This window comes from Tiliqua scincoides, chromosome 13, assembly GCF_035046505.1.
Source record: "Tiliqua scincoides isolate rTilSci1 chromosome 13, rTilSci1.hap2, whole genome shotgun sequence".
Taxonomy (NCBI): Eukaryota; Metazoa; Chordata; class Lepidosauria; order Squamata; family Scincidae; genus Tiliqua; species Tiliqua scincoides.
Window position 1 is genome coordinate 8,059,631 of NC_089833.1, and position 19,727 is coordinate 8,079,357.

General features: G+C 46.3%; 1 protein-coding gene and 2 pseudogenes across 1 annotated transcript in view; 1 reads left to right on the forward strand and 2 right to left on the reverse strand.

The window, feature by feature from the left end:
• Window positions 1-7,367: 7,367 nt before the first annotated feature.
• LOC136663868 (ankyrin repeat and fibronectin type-III domain-containing protein 1-like) overlaps window positions 7,368-19,727 on the forward strand; it is a 473,183-nt gene continuing 460,823 nt past the window's right edge. The window contains exon 1 of the mRNA XM_066640828.1: window positions 7,368-7,452. The gene's annotated coding sequence lies outside the window, so the exon portion shown is untranslated. The remainder of the gene's footprint in view (window positions 7,453-19,727) is intronic.
• Window positions 15,234-15,353, reverse strand: LOC136633735 (5S ribosomal RNA; annotated as a pseudogene).
• Window positions 15,411-15,526, reverse strand: LOC136633801 (5S ribosomal RNA; annotated as a pseudogene).

The following is a 19,727-nucleotide window of genomic DNA, read 5'->3' on the forward strand; positions in this document are numbered from 1 at the left end:
TGCAAGGGAGCAATAGAAGGGTTGGGCACTGACTTTCCTCTCCTGCTTGTGGAAAAATGTTCACTGTGTTTATTTTCTGGCCATTGCTAATACTCATTTCATGCCATGATTGTACTGAAAATAATTTTGTCGTATGGGGTGTGTGTGTCAAAAATGTATGGGCTTCGAGTGTCAAATGACCCAGCTGCACCTCTGCCTTCTGTAGAAGTCCTGGGAGTCCCTCCTCAACTGCACCCCATCATTAAGTGTAAAAGGGGGCAGAACCAGGTTTGCCACCTCATAGTGCGTGAAGGTTCTTAAAAGTTAAGAACAGACAACTGCGTAGTTGGGAGGATAGCCAGCTATGGCTAAAGAGAAATGGCTGTATTCCAGTAGTAGTGCTCCTACCGTGCTGGGGCATCGACTATTCTAGCAGTATCAACCTGTGCACTGAAGTTTGTCTTTAGATGCACGCCAAATTTATATTTGCAGTGCGCTCTGAGGGGGCATGTGCATAAAAATCAGTCAGCTGTGTGCCACTTAGCAGAATATTTCTGCATTCTTAACAGCTATATTGTATTCATCTTTTGCATTTTTCCCCCCTTGCTTTCTTTCTGCTGTTAATAAAAGGTGACACTGGGAGTTTTGCAGCTGTTAACTCTGGAGAAGTCAGGAAACACAAAACTTCTAATTTGGCAACATTAACCCTCCTGCCACGACCCCCAGGGGAATATTCTTTATTATTTACTATGATGTTTCATGTCTCAGATCATAGAGCAAAGTCTGTTTTCAAGGTCAATCTGCATTGAACTTTAAGGTTACCTTAATGGCATGACTGAGGCAATACTGCCAGCGGCTCAGGGTTGCATTAAGAATCCTACTCCTCATTGTACTCTCTCAACAGTCCAAGTTTATTTTGTACCTTATTATTATGATGATTGCATTTGTCTCTCCACATGTGGAGTTACACCCATTTAAAGAAAGGTGCGATGCTAAATCAATTAAGTCAAACTGGAAGAACAAGTCATGCAGAAACTATTTGGGCTTGATCTGGTAAAGACTTAGGGCTTATTCAGAGTGTTATGTCAGGGAAGTGCAGTATCACAAAGAATGACAATTAATGGATCATTGCCAAGCAAGATTCCCCAAAGGTCTCTCCTGCACTTTGCCACTGCCAATCACAGTTCGCATAAAATACTTGTGCTACTGTTTAGGGAGGGGCTGTAGTTGCGTGGCAGAACACATGCACTACACGCAGAAAGTCCCAGGTTCAACTCCTGGCATCTGCAGAAAAAAAATATTATTAAGAGCTGCTGCCAGTCATAAGAACATAAGAACATAAGCCCCACTGGATCAGGCCATAGGCCCATCTAGTCCAGCTTCCTGTATCTCACAGCGGCCCACCAAATGCCCCAGGGAGCACACCAGATAACAAGAGACCTGCAAGGCTTCCTGGGAATTATAGTTAAGAACATAAGAACAGCCCCGCTGGATCAGGCCATAGGCCCATCTGGTCCAGCTTCCTGTATCTTACAGCGGCCCACCAGATGCCCCAGGGAGCACACCAGACAACAAGAAGACTTGCAAGGCCTCCTGGGAATTGTAGTTAAGAACATAAGAACAGCCCCACTGGATCAGGCCATAGGCCCATCTAGACCAGCTTCCTGTATTTCACAGCGGCCCACCACTGTTGGTGTCAGTGTTGACAGTGCTATGATAGGTGGCCAGCGGTCTGACTCTGTAGGCAGCAACATCCTGTGTACAGAACGGGCAGGTGCTGCAAACATAGAGGATGGGCCAAAGATTCAAGGGGACCCAGAATCAAAGGTCTATAAAGGGAAGAAGGGCCTTATGCACAGTGAGAATAGTGGATTGGCTGAAACACTGTAGCAGTGGATCATGATTTAAATATTCATTGGCAGTGTAATAGCTTATTTAAAATATTTGTTTCTAGTCTATTGAGGGGATAATCAAAGGAGCTTGGGCAATAAAAACAGGCCATTTTGGAGCAAACAGCCTGACCATATACTGTTCTTAGAAGCATAAAGCTGAGCGGCAACCAAAACGAAGCACAACATAAAACAGAAGGGCAAATCGGCCTGCTTGAATGAGTATCTCAAAATATGTTTTATTGGTTTATACTTCTCCTTTCTCATTTGAGGATTCTAATAATACTGTTTCATGAATATTAAAAATAGGAACGCGTCTTAAAACCAATGCCAACATTTGTCCTCCTGAGCTCTTTCATGTGGACATACTTTCCACTGCACACAGATTTAAATTTTGGGTAAATGTGGTTAGGCTAAGAGCAGTGGCATCACGAGGTTTGCAACAGATGGTGCATCACCCCCCACAATGGACCTCCTACTATGGAGTGGGGAGGGCAGTGCCCCAGGCACTGGGGCAATGCACCTTCACCCCGCTCCCGCTGGGTTTTTGGCTATAACTTTTGATAGAATAAAGCTATTTCAATGCCGTTTATTTCATTACATTCTGCGTGAAATCATATATCATTCAGTATGTGATTTCATGCAGAATGCAATGAAACAAGCAACACTGAAATACCTTTATTTGAAAATGGTGTTATTTGAATGTACCAAGATTTTTAAAATTTTGGCCAGTAGTGGTGTCACACACCCCCTTGAGCATCACCCGGTGTTTCTCGCACCCGCTAGCAATGCCACTGGCTAAGGTTACATATAAAATACAGGTTGAACCTCAGTATCCTTGGGAGATACATTCCTGGAACACCCATGTACACTGGAAGCCACAGATAACTAAATTTGCGAGTTGTGGTCCAATAGGGCCTCCGTTCTGAAGCCCGTGGAATCATCCTGCATTTTTGCCTCTCTGTATGCACTTGTCTCTGTAGCACTTCATCTTGTTCATTGTCCAAGGTGGACCTGCCCACGTGCTGCGTTCCTCCTTTGAGACCCTGTTCTCTGTCCCTCCACCTTCTCAGGTCACGTTGGTGACTAATAGGAGTACTCTTTTCTGTGGTGGCAGCCAAACTGTGGACTCATGCACCTGACACCTTCCTTGCTGTTGTCCAGGAGCCCGACAGGTGTCCTCCTTTGCTTTTAATGGTCTTTGAGATTATTGAGGTGTGGCGGGCTAAGGGCTAGGACAATGCTTTTTCAGTTGAAGCTCTCTGACTATGGAATTCACTCCTCCCGAGGGCCTGGCTGGCCCCTATGCTGCTCACTTTAAACAAGCAGTAAAGAGATGCTTGGTTCGTTTGGATTTCATTGACTATGAATTAACCGTGCTGTGCCTTTGTTGTCTGGTTGCTGTTTGCCGGTTTCTGCTCACTGTGGACCAATCCTAACCAACTTTCCTGTGCTGATGCAGCTGCAATGCAGCCCCAAGGTAAAGGAACCAATGTTCCCTTACATTGAAGAGGCCTCTATGACTGTCCTTCCACCACAGGATGCAGCACATACCCTATTGGCATGGCTGCATCAGCACTGGAAAGTTAAATATGATTGGGCCCTGTGTTCCTTAATGCAGTGCTTCTGTATTTGGTTGTGTAGTTAAACTGTTTTTTAATGACTTCGTAAACCGTCTTGAAACTGAAAGGCGATCTATAAACTTCCTATGAAGGCCCATCTAGTCCAGCTTCCTGTATTTCACAGTGGCCCACCAGATTGTCCCTAAAGCATCTGGTGGGCCACTGTGAGATTCAGGAAGCTGGACTAGATGGGCCTTTGGCCTGATCCGGTGGGGCTCTTCTTATATTCTTATGTAAACTTCTACAAAGTACGTAGGTTTTGTCCAGACATTTTGGAAAATCAACATGTTTTAATCAAACTCTTCCAGACAAATGCCCTGAATTTCTATGCAGAAAAGCACATTCCATTCCCCTCTTCCCCTTTCCATTCCCTTCTTTTTCTAATCAGGGGAGGAAGAGAAGCAGTGGGGGTTATATGCGTGGGTAGAGGTGGGAAACCCATTTCAGGCTACTGAGACAACCATCTCAGATGGCCTTATGGGTGGGCTGGTCCTCAGCCCAGGAAAAGCTTTAGGGCTCTGAATCGGTCACACCCTCTGACCTGCCAAGACTTTTCCCAACTTCCAGGTGGGAGTAAGATGAGAAGATGTATGGCTTCTGATGAAAGGCTTCTGTTTGCTCAGCACTGTATTGTTTTGAGGAGTGATTGAATCATACCTAGGTTTAGCCTGGACCAGGGTTCAGCCCTAGATAATTGGTGTTCAGCTAGTACATCAGAACCCACAACTGGGTCACAACCAAATCTAAGATGGGTCACATCAGTGACATCACCATTTCCTATTTTTGTCCAGAACTGTTCTTGAGGAGAGAAGTGGCAGAGGAGGACACTTCTTGTATCTATAATGCTTAGTAGTAGAGGGAATTTTGGTGGATGTAGCTTGTCTCATCTGTTCATCCAACACTGTACCCACCAAAATTCACTCTTTTCTACTGCCACTTGTCTTTCAATTTCTTGTGAGCTGCCTCGGCACAGTGTTCTGTGCAAGACCAGACACCAACTATCAGACGTGCTGGCACGTCTTTGCAACTGGCTGCCTTTCAAGAAAATGGTTGTGTGTGTTTTTCATCTAAAAATTTAAAAGTGGCTCCCTTGTTGCAGGTTATTGTTAAAGATGGGTGCTGGGTTTCAAAAGGCTGAGGGCAATTGCCATAGGCTGGGTGAAGCCACAGGATGTGGTGATGGCGACTGGCCTGGACGCCTTTAAGGGGGGATTGGACGGGTTTCTGGAGGAAAAATCCATTACGGGGTACAAGCCATGACGTGTATGCACAACCTCCTGATTTTAGAAATGGGCTATGTCAGAATGCCAGATGCAAGGGAGGGCACCAGGATGAGGTCTCTTGTTATCTGGTGTGCTCCCTGGGGCATTTGGTGGGCCGCTGTGAGATACAGGAAGCTGGACTAGATGGGCCTATGGCCTGATCCAGTGGGGCTGTTCTTATGTTCTTATGAAGCAGTACTTATGAGATGCCTTGGGAATGCGGGCAGCCAAACTAGCCTTGGTGTTCCCTCATAACCAGCTTTCACAGATGGGAGAAGATTTTAGATGGGGCAAAAGGAATGCAGCACTGGAGCCTCTAATCAGGCTGTCATTAGTTGTCATTTGAATGGTCTCGGATAGCTCAAGAACCATGTTGTTTCACATGAACCTGTCCATCAACTTAGATCTTCAAAGGCCTTCTTTCAGCTGCTTCCACCTTCTCAGGTCATGTTGGCGACTAATACAGGAAGACTCTTTTCTGTGGTGGCACCCAAACTGTGGACTCAGGCACCTGACACCTTCTTTGTCCTGACACCTGACCTCTGACCTCTGCTGTCGAGGAGCCTGCTGGGTGTCCTGCTTTTAATAGGTTGCCTTGCACCTATTTTGTGGTCTTACTACTGTTAGATAACTGTACTTTCAAAAATTGTATTATGTATAAATACTGCTGCAAGCTGCCTTGAAGGCTGTTGCTATGAAAGGGAGGCTATATGCTCCATAAATATAGGATCTTCTCCATGTGAAGCAAATGCTCTCTCATTGAGCCACAGGCCCTCCCAAATACATGCACCAAAGAGTATCCCTTTGAATCTTGCTCCTATCCTATATACAGCACAATCCAAAGCATGTTTGCACAGAAGACCTACTACTGTATATTCAGTGGGGCTTACTCCCAGGAAAGTGCGCATAGGGTTGCAACCTTACAGTGAAATACTATGATGTTTACTTAGAAGCAAATTGCATCCTGTTCAGTAAGGCTTACACCTGGGTTAGTGTACATAGAATCACAGCTTCAGGCTACGAGTGTGTGCACACTTTCCTAGGAGTAAACCCCATTAAAAAGAGGGACTCACTCCTGAATAAACTTGTACAGCCATGCTCTCTTATAGCTCAGTTGGCAAGATCGACTCAAAAGCGAATCCCACTACTTTCAATTGGACATGTGTTCCGGATTGTAGCCTTATGCTCTAATCCTGGGCATATTGACTCAGAAGTAAGTTTTGATTGAGGTCAGTGGAGCTTATTTTCTAGTATGTGTGTTTAAGATTGCAGCTTAAGTCTCTCCTAATTTGTCCACCCACTTGCCCTGTTTAGCTTACTTGCTATTGCTACCTCACCAGTGTTCAACCAGAGCTTGTGCCCTCTTACTCAGAAGTTAGGGGAAGGGCTTCCAAGTGGAGCCTGCTGCCACGTAAGGCTTGCACACATAGGTTTAAGAACACAAGAAAAGCCCAGCTGGAACAGGACAAGGGCCCATCTAGTCTAGCATCCTGTTTCCCACTATGGCTTACCAGACGCTTCCAAGCAGGATGTGGATGCAGACACCCCCCCCCTTTGCTCTCTTGCCACTGGTATTCAGAGCCACACTGCTGCTGCCGCCGCCGCCTGACCTCATAGGTAAGGCATAGCCATCATTAGTAACCATTGATGAATCTGTCCTTCAGGAAACTATCAGCTTTGAAAGTGAACCAAGCCACATCTTATGGCAATGAAACTGACTTTGAAAGCCAGCCAAGCCAATGACCATCACTTGTGTTAATGAATCCCATGGACTATTTATGTGTGGTGCGAATAAGAACTGCCTCGTGTCTGCTCTCAATCTCCCACCGATTGGTTTCACTGGATGACCCCTTCCTCTAGTCCCCAAGGAGAGAAGGAGTTGCCAATCCCTCAGGGGTTGGCCTGGAATCGGCTGGGTGAACCAGCACCCACCTCCCTGGGGAAAGCAGTCCTGGAGATTTCACAAGGCCCTCCCTATGCATGTTTACTTGGAAGTAAGTCCCATTGATTGAAGCCAATAGAAATTACTCCCAGGAAAGTGCGCATAGGGGTTGCAGCCTTAATGATGTCATGTCATGTTTGGGGGGGGGGGGGAAGAAACAGCTTTGGTCAGAACTGGGGGGGGGGGAGAGAAATTGCTCCATAATTTTATGCCTCAGGCTGACACACTAACCTGGGAGTAAGTCCCACTGAACTCAATGGGCTTTACTTCTGAGTAGACCCACAGAGGTTAGCAGTCCATATGGGGGTCCTTGCAAGCGCAATCCTAGGCACGTCTACTCAGAAGGGAGCAGATATGGGTTCAGTTGGGTCTTACTCCCAGGTAAGTATGTGCCCAGTGCAGGCTTCATCTTTTTCTCCCCCTCCCACCCTACAGCAGCGGCGGCCCTAGCCTGGTGCATGCCTACTCGCGAGTAAAGGCTGGAGAGGACGCGGGCTGGCTCCCCAGATGCAGTCAGGGCAGCTGCTGCGGCGCGTCTCCACTGGGCGCCGACTCGCAGGTCAGCGCAGGATCGGGGCCGGCGAGCGTCCCTGCCGAAGCACTGCTCGGGGCCGGCCAGGAGGCGGAGCGAGGCTGGGCTGGGTGGCTCCCTTGGCCGGCTCGCCCGGTGCCCGCAGAGCCTCCTCGGCTGCCGGAGCGCGCGGGATGGAGAGGCGGGTGAGCGCCGCTGCCGCCCCCGGCCGCCTCTCCTCCTCCGGGTAGGTCTGCCGCTGCCCACTTCGGGGGTGGGGTGGGGAGGGTGTCGTTTCCAAATGGGAGGCTTCCTGAAAGTGGTGGGCTGGAAGTGGCAGGCGGCAAAGGGGGGGTGCTCTCTGCACAGGCTCAGAGGCACGCTTGTCTCTCGGGAGGACGCGTTGCCTTCTGCCCCAGCTGCAGCCAGAGCCCGCAGCACTGAGCATCGCCCCTCCTCTTTCTTTGGTGTAAGAGGGAGAGACAGGGCTGGGTGGTGTGGAAGTGTAGGACGGCAAAGGGGGATGCTCTCTGCACAGGCTCAGAGGCACGCTTGTCTCTTGGGAGGACGCGTTGCCTTCTGCCCCAACTGCAACCGCAGCACTGAGCATCGCCCCTCCTCTTTCTTTGGTGTAAGAGGGAGAGACAGGGCTGGGTGGTGTGGAAGTGTAGGACGGCAAAGGGGGATGTTCTCTGCACAGGCTCAGAGGCACGCTTGTCTCTTAGGAGGACGCGTTGCCTTCTGCCCCAACGGCCACCACTGAGCATCTGAGCACTGCTGCAACCGCAGCACTGAGCATCGCCCCTCCTCTTTCTTTGGTGTAAGAGAGAGAGAGAGAGAGAGAGAGAGAGAGAGGGCTGGGTGGTGTGTAAGTGTAGGACGGCAAAGGGAGATGCTCTCTGCATGGGCTCAGAGGCACGGTTGTCTCTTAGGAGGATGCATTATGTTCTTCTCCAACTGCAACCAGAATCCACAGCACTGAGCATAGCCCCTCATCTTTCTTTGGTGTGTGAGAGAGACAGGCCTGGGTGGCATGTAAGTGGCAAAAGGAGATGCTCTCTGCACAGGCTCAGAGGCATGGTTGTCTCTTAGGAAGATGCATTGCCTTCTGGCCCTGACTGCAACCGCAGCACTGAGCATCGCCCCTCCTCTTTCTTTGCTGTAAGAGAGAGAGACAGGGTTGGGTGGGGTGTTAGTGGTGGACGGCAGATGGAGATGCTCTCTGCACAGGCTCAGAGTAACAGTTGTTTTTTAGGAGGACACATCATGTTCTGCTCCAACTGCAACCAGAACCCTCAGCACTGAGCATCGCCCCTCCTCTTTCTTTGGTATAAGAGACAGGGCTGGGTGGGGTGTAAGTGGTGGACAGCAAAGGGAGATTCTCTCTGCACAGGCTCAGAAGCACAGTTGTCTTAGGAGAATGTATCGCCTTCTGCCCAAACTGAAACCAGAACCCACAGCATGGAGCATAGTTCCTCCTCTTTCTCTGGGGTAAGAGACAGGGCAGGGTGGTGGTGTGGTTCTAGAGCAGCGATTCTCAACCACTGTGCCGGTGTGCCGTACGTTGTCTGCATTTGGGAGAGGGTCATTTATTCGTAGGGCCATTGGGTGGTGTGAGCCCCCACTGGCAGCTTGGCGTGCCTTGTCCCAGAAGTGATAGGTTTTAGGGTCTCTTGTGTCTTGCGTGCGCCCCAGGGCATTTGGTGGGCCACTGTGAGATCCAGGAAACTAGATGGGCCTTTGCACTCTTCTGATGTTCTTAGGGTGTCCCTTGACAGTCTTAGCGCCTTCTCAGTGTGCTGTGAGATGAGAAAGGTTGAGGATAGCTGTTACAGAATGTAGGACCTGGGCCAGGGTGTCAGAGAAGAGATGGAGAATCAGACTGCTCATGTTCTTCTGTCACTGTACAAAAATCTATGGTGCCACTACATTTGGAAGATGTGTGCAACTGTGGTCGCCACGTCTCAAGAGGGAGATTGTGGTGCTGGAGAAGGTGCAAAGGGGGGCAACCTAAATGACTGGAGGGGTGGGGGGTACCTTCCTTAGAAGGAAAAGCTGCAGTGTTTGGGGTTCTCTAGCATTAAAAAAGGTGCAAAATTATTTGTGCTGCAGAGAAGTGGCACATGTTTTTCCTCCCAAGACTAGAACTAGGAATCCAATGAAACCGATTGGCAGGAGATTGAGCAGGGACTTCTTCAATCAGCACGTAATCAGTCTGTGGAATTCATTGCCTCATGAAGTGATGATAGCCTCTAGCTTGGAGGGCTTTCAAAGGGGATTGGACAAAGTCATGGAGGACAAGTCTGTCAATAACTAGTCATAAGGGATATGTGGATACGTCCGGGTTCAGCTGCAGTGTTCTCCTTGAATACAAGTTGCAGGAGAGTGGTCTGCTGTTCTTCCCTGCCTGTGGGCTTCTCAGAGGTGGATCACTTTAGGGAACAGGAAGCTGGACTGGGTCCTGATCCAGCAGGGCTCTTATGTTATGTGTCCCAATTCTCAAGTCAGCTAGCCCATGAATGCGCACTAGGTAACCTCAGGCCAGTGTCTCTCAGGATGAGCTTAGTTTGCCATGCAGGGTTGTTGTGAACATAAAGGAAGGAGAGGAGCCACGTACACTGTCCTGAGCTCATTGGAAAAAGATACCGTGTATACATGTGAAAAATAATATAAAGCCCAGGGGGCACCTAGTCTATAGGAGGGGGTAGGGAGGAGAAACTGGAACGGAATCTTGGCAAAGCCTGGACGGCTTCCTCATAATGGAAGAGGCCTCGGGGTTGGCTTTGATGGTGGAATGTACTCTCAGTATGCTCAGAGGCATTTTTATTCCATTATTCCATTTGTTCTAGTGCTGAACTGGAAAGCGGCTTCTAGGTTTGTCCCAGATTTAGTTCTGGATGGACCATTTAATGGATGTGTAGACTCAGGTGGGAGGTGCCCCTTTAAATTTGTCGTAACGTTTTAGGGTTCTGTTATTTTGAGTGATTGTGTGCCACCCTGAGCATTCCGTCTGAATGGAAGGGCAAGATATTAATGTGGTAATAAAATAAATCTTAAATAGGGATGCCGGAGATGTGTTTCCTGAACAGGGCAATGCGCAAGGGGGACACAGTCAGAAGGTTATGCTGAGGTAGATTAGCGATGGCTTTCTTGGCCTTGGATGCTCGCAGTTGTGTGTGATGGTGTCTGTTCAAAGCATTGATCATCAGCTGTTGTCTTCAGGGCTGATGTTGCAAAGCAATAACCCCCCCAACTGTTGTGCTGTTAGCACCCTGGGAAGTATATTTCGGAGAGCACCATGTGGTATGGAGTCAGCACTAGATCTGTGTCTGCTTGGACAAACCCTGGACCCCTACCTTTAATCATCCCGACAGTATGACTTAGGAGCTTTAAGAAACAGACCAATAGGGAAGATACCTACTGTCTCAATCTCATTTTCTTCTCTGTGGGGCTGGTTTTCCTCAAAGCCATTCTGTGGGTCTTATGCTATGCCATTTTCCTTTTTCCTTCCAGTTGTTGCCTAGTTGTTGACATCTTATTTTCCACTTTTCCCTCCAACAGAAAATCTCCCTCCCTTCCTTTTTTGGGGGGGGGCAGGGATCCTGACAAGTGAAAGCCATGTAGCTGGATAAGACTGTGGAAGAGTGGTGCATTATAGCCAAATCTGGGTGCCAGATATTCCTCACCTTCAAGGCTTGTTTCGTATTCAGAAACAGCACAGGCAGCTCAGAGTTAATGGCCCAAGAGTGCTTCTCTCTCTTTGCTCTGATCGATATCCTTTTTTTGCTTTTCTTTTTTGGTTGATGAAGATCCAGAGATGATTCCAAACCCTCTAGTACCTCCCCCTCTGCAACTTCCCCCAGCAAGCCTGGCTATTCTCTCTGTTTCATGTGCCCGAGCTCCTGCCATTTGGCATTTCCCCCTTGCAAATTCTTCCACTTTCATGGTGTGCATGTGATTTGGTTTATTTTACAGATGCTTCCCTCTGAAGGAACGCAGACAAATAATTTCCCCCCCCCCAAACCTCTCCTTTTTCTTTTTTTTGCAACCGCAGTGGTCAGCACCGTTTTCCCAATGCTGTATTTTTGGTTCAGGGCTGTCATCTTCCATCTTATTCCCCCCACTTCCCAAATTGAGCTCTGAGAATGCTGGTGTCTCTCCCTGCTCCAGTTATTAGGACTATTTGATTGGAATCCCTCGCTGGGCTCTGCAGAGGGCAGACTTCCTGATTTTTTTTTTTTTTGGACCAGCTACTCAGTGGGGAACATCTCGTCCGTCTGGAGATCACGGAACAAGTGAGCAAAGCTGACGGGTTTAATGAGGAACAGGGAGCAAGAGATGTGTAAAAGTGTGTGTGTGTGTGTCTTTTAATCTGCCTGTGCAACATGTTGGAAGGGAAGAGCAGGCTTTTCCAAATGCCACACTTCTACCCAAAGTGGAATGTGGTTTCCCTGGTTCTGCATCCAGAAGCAGATGCAAGGTACTGTACTTTTGCAGTAGGTACTGTACTTTTAATTTCTTTGTACCTCTTCCAACAGTTTCCTGTGTCGTCAAAAAAAAAGAAAAAAAGTTGTAGCCTATCCATTGCAAAATATCTGCTGGCTTCAAGGGGGATGTTTTCCTGTTTTGTTTGGAGTAGCTAATCGAGTAGCACAACACAGATGGAACAGAATGACTTAATTCTCTTGTAATGCTCTTTTGCTGTTCGGCTTCTTCTTCCCGTCCGCATCTGCTCAAGATCTTTCTTGTCCATTTGGCTGAGCAGGCAAGAGCTGTAGAGTCTTTGGTACAGCAGTTGTGGTATGCTGTGTTGGAGATCTTATTTCCTTGTATGGCTTTATTCCTTTTCCCTTTGAGAAAGGTTAACTGGTCCTTTTAAATAAAATTGCCTGTGGAGTGAAATGATCTTACTGGCACAGGCAGTGGATCCACAAATTATAGTGGATGTTTCAGACTCTTGTGGGACGGGGGTCTTGAATGTTCATCCTGGCATTTTGGTTTGATTGTTCTCAAATCTTTTCAGGTATGTCCATCTCCTTAGTAGTACAATACCTTTCAATGTTTCAAAAGCCTTCTGAGTCTTCGTGCACCTTAAATTAAAAAAAAGAGGGCAGGGATATGCTTAAAATACTTAAATTTCTGTTTCCGTGACCAATAATTTACCAGTGGTTCTCGAACATTTTTAGCACTGGGACCTACTTTTTAGAATGACAATCTGTTGGCAACCACTAGAAGTGAAGCCATTGACTGTTATGTCATGGGAAGTGATGTCATGGTCAGAAGTGACATCATCAATTTAGCTTCAGTCCTGAACCGCAGTCAGCCAGGGTTGCATTACACAGCATGCTGCAATTTTGCATAGCTTGAAAGTCAAAGCAGAACACGAATCCTTCTCCAACCATAGAGCCCTCCCACCTTCTCAGAATCCCATCTTCCCTCCTATTCAGGACAAAGTACCATACCTCTCTCCCACCAGAAGCCTGCCCTGCTCAGCAGCTCTGTTTCCAGTATTTTCAGCTGGGTATCTTCAGTGGTGTCTGAGCTGGGTGCTATGCGACCCACCTGAAATTGACTTGTGTCCCGCAGTTTGAGAAACACTGTTTACACTATAAATGAGAAATGTCCTCCACAAGTGAGGCACTTGGTTCAGACGCAATGGGAAACCATGGTGTCCTGCAATGGAAATGAGCTCTGGAGAGCCATGGACCTTTCTCTGCAGAGGCAAGGAGAAATCCTAGTTTCTTTAAAATCACAATTCCACATCTTGTGTGAAGCCTGGAACTGTGGTTTCAACTCTAGCTTCCAAACCAGGATGTGAAACCTAATGTGAATTAGAAATAGTACCAGGCTTCACACAAGATGTGGAACCAAGAAAGCAGGATGTTGGTGTTGCAGTTCTGTGACAGAACTAGGGAGGTAAGGGGAGTGGGAGTAGTAGTAGTAGTAGTAGTAACTTTATTTTTACCCCACCTTTCTCCCTGAAGGGACTCAAGGCGGCTTACAACAGATTAAAAAGCATAATTTAAAACAAATAAAAACATATTAACACATGTCATAAAAACAGCAGTCAGAAAAAAATAGGTAAAAAGAGCATAGAACAGCAGCAAATCATAAAAGAATCAGGCCTATAAAAAAATATTAAAAGATGTTAAAAAAGATGTTAAAAAGGCCGAGAACTCAGAAGGCTTGTTTAAACAGCAGGGTCTTCAGGCCTCGCCGAAAAGTCTCAAGAGAGGGAGCCATTCTTAAGTCAAGGGGAAGGGAGTTCCATAGCGTTGGTGCCACTACTGAGAAGGCCCTGTTTCTTGCCGCCACCCTACCTACCTCCCTAGACGGCGGCACTTGTAAAAAGGCCTTCTCTGATGACCTAAGAGGACGAGCTGGATTGCATGGGAGTAGGCGATCTCTAAGATACCCTGGCCCAGAGCAGAGTAGGGCTGCGTGGGTGAAACTGCCGCCTGAACTGGGGCAAATCCACTCCCTCTGCTAGTCTGAACCCCTCTTAAAATGATAAAAAGTACTTTGCGTGTGCATTTGTGTCCATGTGCCCTACTGCTGCCAGTGAAAGTGAGCAATCAAAACAGGATTGCTGTGATTGCTGAGGGTGGTGGTGCCAGCAAAAGGAGAGGGGGGCTGCTGCTGTCTCTGTCCATCTGAAGAGGATCTGGAGCTGCTTGGTGGGTGGTGGACTGGAGGAGGGCTGTGGGGCAGATGCAAGGTCAGTTTACTACCCCTTCCACTTGCTGCTTGAAGTAGCTGCTTCAGGCAACCACATGGCTGGGCTGGCCCTGAAGGAGCGGGAGAGCGTGCGAGCTTCTAGATCTCTGAGGCTTGTTCCCGTAATGGAAAACCATGGTTCTCCATGACATCTGAATGAGTGGCCTTGCCTCCTTGATTAGTCTCTCTGTTGGAATGCTCTCTTTTTAGATTCACATGGACTGCATTCTGTATCCTTCTCTGGAGTTAATGCAGTGCAAGAACCAACCATGGTTTCCTGTGACATCTGAACTGGGAGAGTGACTTGCCAAAAGCTGTTGGGCACTTTGAGCCTCCAGCTGAACACTTTTTTTTTTTTACCCCTGCTATGTGAATGAACCCTGGAAAGCTGCGAGCTCGTCCATTCCCTGCTCTTCTCTATTCTGTGCATGCAATGTGAAAGGGAAAGTCTTGTACTTGTGACATTACCAAGCAGTCGTGCGGCATGTCTGAACCCAGGTTCTCAGGTTCGACCTACACCTCCGTTCCTGAGGTTGAATGTAACACAGAACTATGAAAGTATGAGATTTCCCTTGTGTGTTGAAGGATGAGGGGAGATCGCATTAACCTACAGCCCTCCAAGTCTTGTTGACCCAGTTTCTCATTAGGATTGAACCCAGACCACTGTCTCTTTTTCTTTTTCTTTTAATGCATGTTCAACAGTGGTATATCTGTCATCATAAGTGTGCATGCTCCAGGGAGTATGAGATTTGTCTCCGCTTCTTCGTCTGTGTACAACAAGATGAAACCATGTTTGCTATGGTTTAACATATGAGGCAGTCCTCTGATTTCTCAGACTTGCCGAAGGATAAAATGGGATGAAATTGTAAGGGCCTGAGCGTATGGAAACAATAATGCTTGGCATTTATTTAGGGAAGAGTTAGCAGCAGAGCCCCCATCGTGTGAATTAGACTTTGCTCAGTTAGCGCCTGCCGCAGCAGAACTCTGATTTGGTGACCGGCAGTCAGGGTAGTATTGCTGGGCTATCCTTCCCTCCATCCTTATACTATTAATAATGGCTTATACACATATTGCACTCTGACTCATGTTAGGTCCAAGAGGCCTGTGGGAGGCTTTGCAAGGCAGCAGGCGGGTGTCTGTGTCCATCCCCTTCATGATAGGTGGAGCTGTCCTTATGTGACATGACTGCGTCGAAGCAAGGTCAGAGACAAGTCTCTGGTGCAGAAAGCAAATGCTGAGTTCTGATCTGTTGACACATGGCCAAATATTTGGCTGGTTTGGCAACCTTCAGTCTCGAAAGACTCTGGTATAAGCCTACAGCACCCAGTATTCCCAGGCAGTCTCCCATCCAAGTACTAACCAGGCCTGACCCTGCTTAGCTTCCGAGATCAGACGAGATCGGGCATGTGCAGGGTAACAGTTGCTGTCTACAGTGTTCAGTATAGGGAGATGGTTGGCAACCTTCAGTCTCGAAAGGACTCTGGTATAAGCCTACAGCACCCGGTATTCCCAGGCGGTCTCCCATCCAAGTACTAACCAGGCCTGACCCTGCTTAGCTTCCAAGATCAGACGAGATCGGGCATGTGCAGGGTATTTGGCTGGTCATTTAGAATTGAGATCCAGTCCTCCTCTGCTGTGCCTGGCCACGTGGAGCTCTCTTTTTTCTGCATGAGAGCAGTCCTGCTACATCAGGTGGAAAGCTCACAGAGGATCTAGCACAGTGTTTCTCAAACTGTGGATGGGGACTGACTAGGTGAGTCGCAAACCAATTTCAGGTGGGTTCCCATTCATTTCAATATTTTATTTTTAATGTATCAGACTTGATGCTACCCTGGTATGTGACTGCTTTTGGGGAAATGCTACAGATCTGTACTTCTAACCAACTACAGTGGTGCCTCGCAAGACGAATGCCTTGCGCAACGAAAAACTCGCAAGACGAAAGCGTTTTTGCGATTTTTTGGTGACTCACAAGATGAATTTTTCTATGGCCGTGCTTCGCAAGATGAATTTTTTTTGCATTTTTTTTTTGTTTTGGTTTGTTTTAAATCGCACAACCGTTAATACCCAGGATGCATTGTGCCTGGAGGTTAAAAAGTTGAAGTTTTGTGCTTGAAATTTTTGAAATCCTCTGTACAGTATGTATGCCTTTAAAGAGCACTTAATAAACACTTTGTAAACCAAATTTGACTTTGTTCTGACTTTTTTTGCCCATAGGAACGCATTAATTAAATTTCAGTGCATTCCTATGGGAAACCGCGCTTCGCAAGACGAAATTTTCGCAATACGAAACGACTCGCGGAACGAATTAATGTCGTCTTGCGAGGCACCACTGTACTATGCATATGCTTTTAACAATGATAATCAATGGGGCTTACTCCCGGGTAAGTGTGTGTGTGGGATTGCAGACTTTGGGTTGCTTGGGGATGTTTTTAAAAACAGATCAGGTACTACTTGGGAAGGTTAGGAGGATTCTTTATTATTCTTAAATTTTAAAACTTATTATAAGCTTATAATTTACTTAATTGATATTTGTCATAAGGGCAGTATTAAAAGGTTTCCCAGCCATAACATCACTTGTGGTGGGTCTTGACAGTTTCTCATTCTAAAAAGTGGGTACTAGTTCTAAAGAGTTTGAGAACAGATCTGGTGCATGTCCTTGTGCTGGGCTAGCCAGCTCATGACTCATCGCGAATGCGCTTTAAGGCACTTTTGCGACACTTGTAGGCCGGCGCGGGGACTTGTGTTGGCCTGAATGTAAGTTAGGATTGCACTCACAGTCTCTTAGTCACTATGCTACGCCAACTCTCGTAGTGTGTAGATCAGTGGTTGTCCAATGTTTAGCACCAAGATCTACTTCTAAGAATGAGAATCTGTCAGGATCCACTGGAAGTTATGTCATGACTGTAAGTGACATCATCAAGTTGGAAATTTTTTTTAACAATTCTAGGCTGCAATCCTACCCACACAGGAGTAAGTCCCATTTACTATCATTCTTAAAAAAAAAAATAGAGAGGGAGAGTAGCCTGTTAAAAGTATCAATCTGCAACAACTCCCCAAATGCAATCACATACTATGGCAGCATCAAGTCTAATATATTAAAAACAAAATATTGAAATGAATGGGGACCCACCAGAAATTGGTTCGCGACCCATCTAGTGGATCCCGACACACAGATTGAGAAACACTGGTAGAGAATGATGAATGTTAAGAGTTATAGAGATTTGATTAATGAATACGTTCGTTTGCTCAGATCTTCTGAAGGGGAATATAATACTGTACATGTAGAATATCCTGTTATAGAACTGTGAGGTTGTTGGCTCCAGGCTTAGCATCTCAACAGGGCTGTGGACTTTTTCCAGTTGCTGAAAGACTTGGGCCAAGCAGGTACTTGGGAGGTAATTTTTTTAAAGGAAAAATTGTGCCTGGCCTGGGTTACTGTGACCTGACACTTCTCATTGTTTCTGCAAAGAAAACATGACTTTTCTCTTATCAAATGTCAGCTAGACATTTCCCAGAATCAGGAAACTTGAATTTTAGATGCCTCTGGACACGACAGAAGATATTTTTTTTGTGTTGGACCCAGAATCTGCCAGGATAAATTAGAGAAGGGTGAGAGGTTTGGGTGCAGGCAATTAATTTTGGGCTAGTAAATGGAACTTGTATAGGAAAAAAAATAAGGAACATTTCTGTTTCCTTAAGTTATAAGCCTGGTGCATGAGGGTTGTCAAGATAATTGGACCATGAGTTTTCAAACTTCCTCTCTTCACGGAACCCTTTCCACATCAATGTCTGTCAAGGAGTCCATAAGCATGTAAGATCCCAGGGAAAGTACAGTATAAAACTAAACAAAAATGGATTAAAACAAACCAACACAAACCCTTTTGACAGCCATAAATGAGCTGAACTCTGCACCAAATAACATGACCTGCCTGTGAAGTTAACTGATACATTTCAAAGGCGAATGCCATGCAATCAATACATATATAGAAAGAACATGATATGAGTACAGGTTGTATGTTGTCCAAGCATGCGGTTCTCTCTGGAGCCCTAAAGAAAAAAGGTCAACTACTGCAACTCTAAGAACATAAGAACAGCCCACTGGATCAGGCCAAAGGCCCATCTAGTCCAGCTTCCTGTATCTCACAGCGACCCACCAAATGCCCCAGGGAGCGCACCAGATAACAAGAGACCTGCATCCTGGTGCCCTCGCTTGATGAACTCTCTCCATGAGTCTGTGATGAAATGCGGTCCATTGTGTAATGAAGCGCACAATCCTATCCAGATCTACTCAGAAGTAAGTCCTGTTGTGTTCATTGGGACTTACTCCCAGGAAAGTGAGGTTAGGATTGCAGCCGAAGTGTAATAACTTTCATAACTAGAAATAAATGGCAGGAGAAGAAGGCTTTAATGTTGATCGTTGTTGTCGTGCTATAGGAAGACTGAGGGAGAAGCTGTCACAATGACCTTCCGCACATACCACGGGTGCCATGTTAACTGTCAATGGGTGATATAAGTGAGGCAGGGTATGAATCTTTCAAAATAAAATGTTTAGAGCATTTTCTTTCCTCTACAAAGTCCTACCTATCAGTTTGAGATAAAGATTAACAGTAGTTTTTTTTCCCCCTTCCCAAAGAGTGGAAGGTGGTTTTTGTAAAAAGGATTGCTGTGGTTGATATTTATGCTCATCCCATTGTTGCATTGTTAAGCAGGTTTTGTAGGTTTTAGTATTGTTTTCAGTACTTTTGAAAAACCTGTTTGATCAGAGTCAACAGCTGGGTGCAAGTTGTACGCCTGTATCAAGGGGCAAAGCTTTCCTCAAACAGCTTGCTGCTCATTCTAAAGCTATTTTGCTGATTATAAGTAGAAACCCAGTGCAGCAGTTCTCAAATCTTTTAGCACTGGGACTCACTTTTTAGAATGTCAATCTGTCGGGATCAACCTGGAAGTGGTCATGGCTGGAAGTGACATCATCAGGCAGAGTCATTTTTAATAGACCCACATATGACAAAACCAAATCAAGCAAGTAAATTAAGTTTTCAAGTAAGCTTAAAAATTATTTAAAGAAGAACCCTCCTAAACTTCTCAAGCAGTAGCTGACCTGTTTAAAAAAAAAAAAATCCTGGAACATTCCAAAGGTTGCAATCCTATCCATAGTTACCTGGGAGTAAGCCGCATTGACTATCATTTTTAAAAGCATATCCACAAGTAGCCTGTTAAAAGTACAGATCTGTAACATGTCCCCAAATGCAGTCACATCCCATGGTAGCATCAAGTCTAATACATATTAAAAATAAAATATTGAAATGAATGGGACCCACCTGAAATGGGCTCGCAACCCACCTGGTGGGTCCTGACCAACAGTTTGAGAAACACTGACCTAGCATATTGGCGGAGGTCCTTTTTGTTAAAACTTCATTTTATTTTCTTCTGTGGATTTATAACTTGGGGAAAAAATTTTTGGAGTCAACTCTACAAATGTTACGATGCTGCTCATTGTGGGCTGCCAGAGTGCCAGCGGGGGCAGCATGAAGGATAGGGCAAGTGGTTAATGGATGACTGGCATCAACATCAGAGATGGTGCCAAAATATGGGACCTCAGCAAGGAAGAAGGCTAAATTAGGAACGGATGCAAAATATAACTGTTTTTAAAAAAAGGCAAAACGGAACCAGGTCTTTGTGCTTTCAGAGGAAAACAAAATCCATAATGGGTTTACAAGCATCATTAGGCATGCCTGCTTTTAATCTTGGGGGTCCCTCAACCATATCTGCTCTAAAAGCCAAACCACAAATAAAAATAGACGTTCT